Here is a 5,463-nt window from a genome sequence, read left to right as displayed (position 1 = left end):
GTTATTTGTGTTTTTTTCCCTTGAGCTGCCTACCTTGCTGAAAAAATAACACGTGGAATTAGTTCAAACACACCCTATTGAAGGACCAAATAACCAAATAGTAAATGATATACGGTAGATACGGAAGCTGTGTTGTGAATGAGATGGGTTAGTTAAATTAAGGTTACAGTTGTTGAATAACCACAAACGAAGCCTATGGATAGACCGAGAAGCCATAAAGTAAATGATATAGGTGTGGAAGCTGAGTTATGGATGAGATGAGTTGATGAAATCAAGGTTAGAGATGTTGAGTGTTATAGCCCTTTCACCTGACGTTACCTCTAATCAAGCGCTCTCATTGTTGAAATACCGATGTTTTATGAGATTTATAGCGTAATGTGTTTAGGTGCAGTGCAGAGTGTATAGGTGTTTCTTAAAGCTTGAGATAGTTGTTGAAATAGTGTTTTTTACGAGAGGCTATGATACTGTGTGTGTGTGTGTGTGTGTCAATGTGAATAATTATTGGGAATGTTTTTTTATGCTTATTTGCTATCATTTTATAATTTGGATGATTCAAGGGTTATTATTTGCATTCTCTCTCTCTCTCTCTCTCTCTCTCTCTCTCTCTCCGAAAATATCCTTCCATTGCATCGTTTAATTCGTGCTTTTATTCATTATTTTTGCTGCTTTCCATAATTGAATTCTTGCTCCATTTGTAATTTTTGTTTCTCTCTCTCTCTCTCTCTCTCTCTCTCTCTCTCTCTCTCTCTCTCTCTCTCTCTCTCTCTCTCTCTCTCTCTCTCTCTCAGATCATGCAGTATAGACAATAACTTCATGTATTAAAAAGAAAACGAACAAAATCAAGTACATTAGATGGTGGTTGTATTGGTTTTTACCACCACCACCACCACCACCACCGACAGCGCAAGGTGGTGGTGGTAGTGTTGCAAGTTTGACCTGGCCCTGGCCCTGGCTCTGCGGCGGTGGTGGTGGTGGTGGTGGTGACCGCGGCAGTGTTGCTCAAGCGGTGAACGAGGGAGGATGTACGTTCTCCCTCTCGGCGCGTGTGGGTGACTGGGAGAAAGTTTTTGGTGTTCTTGTCTCACGTGTAAAAGAAAATAAACATGAATTTGATAAGTCTGAGGGAAAACACACCGCTTTTCAATAATATTTCTGCTTAACGCGACTGAAATAAGACCAAAATAATACTAAAACCGCTGTCGTAGAGAAATATTTATGACACTAACTAACATACGAAATTGTAACATGAAATTGATAATTCTAAGAGGAAAAACATCGCTCTAAAATAACACTCCTGCTTAACGTGACCAAAATATAAGAAAAAATAATACAAGATAATAGTGAAACCGCTGTCGTAGAGGAGTTTTATCGCACTATTACGAACGTAAGAGATTATTAACATGAATTGATAAGTCTGAGAGAAAACACATCGTTCTAAAGTAACATCCTAGCTTAACGTGACCGAAATATAAGAGAAAAATAATACAAAATAATACTGAAACCGCTGTCGAAGAGGAATTATATCACACTAACGAGAGTAAGAAATTAATAACATAAAACTGATAAGTCTAAGAGGAAGCACATCGTTCTAAAGTTATATTCCTGCTTAACGTGACCAAAATATAAGAAAAAAATAATACAAGATAATACTGAAACAGCTGTCGAAGAAGAATTTTATCGCACTATAACGAACGTAAGAGATTATTGTAAACACTTAGAAGCTTATTGCGCCGTTGTGTGTGTAAAGAGATATGGAAAGGTGAGGAACGAAGTAAAAATAACACAGGTAGGAATGGTAATTGCTACTGTTGGAGTTGATGGAGTTAGTGCATGTGTTAGGAAAAGAAAAAAAAATATATACTAACGATTTAGAGTTTTAGAGGAATATAAGTGTTTGTAAATAAGAATGACTTTATATATGTTTTTTTTTCTTTATTCCTTTCTTTAACTTTCAATTTCTTTCTTTCTTCATTCTTGCTTTTTTTTTTTTATTTCTGTGTCTTTCTTTGCTCCATTTCCTTCCTTCATTACCTTCATTCTTATATTTTTCTTTCTTTCTTTCTTTCTTTCTTTCTTTCTTTCTTTCTTTGTCTAGCTCTTCTTTCTTCCTTCGTTTTATTTTTTCTTCCTTTGTTTCCTTCTTTTTTTTCTTTCTTTCTTTCTTTCTTTGTTTTACTCTTCTTATTTCTTCCTTCCCTTTTTTCTTTCTTATTTTTTCTTCTTTCTTTTTATCTTTCTTTCTTAATCATATTGCTATTTAGAAATCCATGTGTGTGTGTGTGTGTGTGTGTGTGTGTGTGTGTGTGTGTGTGTGTGTGTGTGCAAAGTGTCTGAGAATAGGTGTGCGTGCAGGCCTATTAGTCCACCTGAATGATTACCGTAATTACAGGTGGGCCAATTACCTTCCCACCTTCCTTGTATACGGAACAAAGAACAACAGGGATTATGTACACCTGTACGTTACGTGTATATATATATATATATATATATATATATATATATATATATATATATATATATATATATATATATATATATATATATATATATATATATATATATATATATATATATATATATATATATATATATATATATATATATATATATATATATATATATATATATATATATATATATATATATTTTTTTTTTTTTTTCTTCTCCTCGCGTGTTGTTCTCTCCTTTGTCATTATTTTGTAAGGTGATTATGTTGTCCTTGTTATCTTGTTTTTATTTTTCTCCTCTTTAGACGTGTAATTAATTTACTTTTGTTTCTAAGATAATTTTTTTCTTTCTATATGTAGTTTTCTTTGTCTTTATTTCGTAAGGCAATTTTTCTCTGTTTTATACTTATATTTCTCCTCCTTGTGCTTGATATTTTCTTCTTTACTTTTTTTTTAAGGTGACCATGGACTTTTTTCTTAATTTTCTTTATTTGTTATTTTCTCCTCTATACTTCTTATTTTGTAAGGTGACAGTATTCTTTCGTTTTCTTTTCGCATTTTCTCATACTTGTTATTTCCTCCTTTATCATTCTTTTCTATTGTTATTTTAATCAACTCTATTTTTTATTAATTTTTCCTTCTATTTATAATTTTCTCCTTCATGTGTGACTTTCTCTCCCATTTGTTCATCAAGCGATTAAACATGTATACTTTTACGAGTAGCATATATTTGGCTCACACACACACACACACACACACACACTAGCAAGACCTGACCGAGGTCAGACGTGGGTCACGGCGCTCCGAATGGAGTAGCCCGGGGCCAGCCTGTTGGCCTCCCCCCTTCCCTTACATCCCCCTCTCCCTTTTCATAAAAAAACTACATCGTAAGAAACTGTTGTGACATCAAGCTTAATCATGGAGACAGACAGTGAGTGCAGTGCGTTTGTGGTGCCGTGAAGACACTGAGGAGCAGAAATGGTCAGTGTGACGCCGACGCGGCATTACCATCCAGCCGACGCCCCAGGTCCCCTCAGGTACACCAGCCCGACCATCATGCTGCTGGGAGAAGTCGGTTCAGTAGCAGTGCAGTGTCAAGGCCCGTCACCCAGGTGGGGCAGTTCAGTGTAGTGCAGACGATAGACGTTCCCACGCCTACTGCCGCTCGGTCCACCTCTTCCCATCTTGTCTTGCCGGCTGCATGGATTAGCAGGTCATCGCTAAGCTCATAAGCTGAGTAACGGCCAAAATCACCTCTACCTGCACCCCCGCCATCAGCTGCGGCCTGATCTATTTTGACCTGGGGTTGACCTGACCCGCCAACCGGAAGACGACACCGCCTCTCGCACCAACGCACTGCACTCCACCACCTCCCCACTTCCCCCGCCCTCTTCTATTTCATCACAACTTTCCCACAATATAAACCACGGACCCCCTATACCCCTTTCATATTGTAGTTTTTCAATATTGTATTTTTAATGTGTATATTTTCAGCTTAATAGCTGCATTCACATAATAAACCGATTATTATTATTATAATTATTTTATTATTATTATTATTATTATTATTATTATTATTATTATTATTATTATTATTATTATTATTATTATTATTATTATTATTATTATTATTATTATTATTATTATTATTATTATTATTACCCCCCCCCCCCACACCCACACACACACACGGGGCGGGAGGAGAGGAGAGGAGGAGAAGAAGGAGGGGGAGGAGGAGGAGGAGTGAGGTAATGAGGTGTTAGTATTGCATTTGCCTCAATACCTCAGTGAGATAAGAGAGAGCCAAATTTTGAAATGTCATCAGGGAGGGAAAGAGAGAGGGAGGGGGAGAAGGAGGGAAGGAATAGAGAGAAAGAAGGGAAGAAAGGAAGGAGGGAAGAAATGAATGAATGAATGAAGGAAGGAAAGAAGGAAGGAAGGAAGGAAGGAAAAGGGAAAAAATAAACGAATGGATGAATGAATTAATGAATGAAGAAAATAATAAAGGCAGGCAGGTAGGAAGGAAAAAAGAAAGGAAGGGGAGAGAGAGAGAGAGAGAGAGAGAGAGAGAGAGAATGAAGGAAAGCAAGAAGGAGGGAAGGAAGAAGAAACTAAATTAGGATATTGTTTTCGAAAGATTCCAGCATGTCAACAAAAACAATAACAACAACAACTGCAACAACAATGCTACTCACTATTATTATTATTATTATTATCATTATTATTGTTATTATTATTATTATTATTATTATTATTATTATTATTATTATTATTATTATTATTACCTCTGCCAACGAAGTTGGAAGGAGGTTATATTTTCGGTCCGGTCAGTATGTTTATTTATTTATTTGTTTGGGGAGGCGGTGGCTGAATCGACAGAGTAACACCACCGCGTTCAGGAGGACGGGAGTTCAATCCCCGCCCGGTGCCACCAAGCTGGGATTTTTCAGCCGCCGCCGAGTGGCTTAAAACTACCCACATGCTGTCCAGAAGACCACCTATCAACCCGGACACTAGATTCTTGGATTAAAGATGAGCTCCGGGAGGGCAGCATGAGCCAATGCAAGATGGCGCCACTATAAACACTCGCCTGCGCCAGAACGGGCTGGGCCGACCATCAGGACCCACCGGGAAGAAGCCTTGGGCCGACCATCAGGCCCCACCGGGAAAAAGCCTACCGGCGCTATAGGCCGCGACGTAAAAAAAAAAAAAAAAGTCTCCTGTGAACAATTTTGTGGATATCTCAACCAATTTTTCAGGGAAGCTTTGTGTCCATCCAGAATAGAACCTATTAAATTTTTTTATGTCAAAGGTCAAAGGTCAAGGTAGCACAAAAAGTCAGATTGGCCAAAACTTCGTTTCTCGTCATCGTAGAGACTTCAGACTTGGTTCATATTTTAGCTGATGGAAAGACGCACCTTGCATGGCCTTGACCTTGGCCTTTGACTTTGACCTCGAAAAGTTCGCCCAAGGTCAAAGTTTCAAAAAGAATAAGAATTTCATCAAATTTCGAAAC

At 37.5% G+C, this 5,463-nt stretch overlaps 1 long non-coding RNA gene across 1 annotated transcript in view; it reads left to right on the top strand.

The window, feature by feature from the left end:
- The first annotated feature begins 1,006 nt into the window (after positions 1 to 1,006).
- LOC126995926 (uncharacterized) overlaps positions 1,007 to 5,463 on the top strand; it is a 7,686-nt gene continuing 3,229 nt past the window's right edge. Inside the window, exon 1 of the long non-coding RNA XR_007750834.1 lies at positions 1,007 to 1,759. This is a non-coding gene — a long non-coding RNA (uncharacterized LOC126995926). The remainder of the gene's footprint in view (positions 1,760 to 5,463) is intronic.

The sequence above is a fragment of the Eriocheir sinensis genome, chromosome 9 (genome assembly GCF_024679095.1).
Source record: "Eriocheir sinensis breed Jianghai 21 chromosome 9, ASM2467909v1, whole genome shotgun sequence".
Classification (NCBI taxonomy): Eukaryota; Metazoa; Arthropoda; class Malacostraca; order Decapoda; family Varunidae; genus Eriocheir; species Eriocheir sinensis.
The sequence above is the reverse complement of the archived record's forward strand: the minus strand, read 5'-3'. Positions and strand labels throughout refer to the sequence as shown.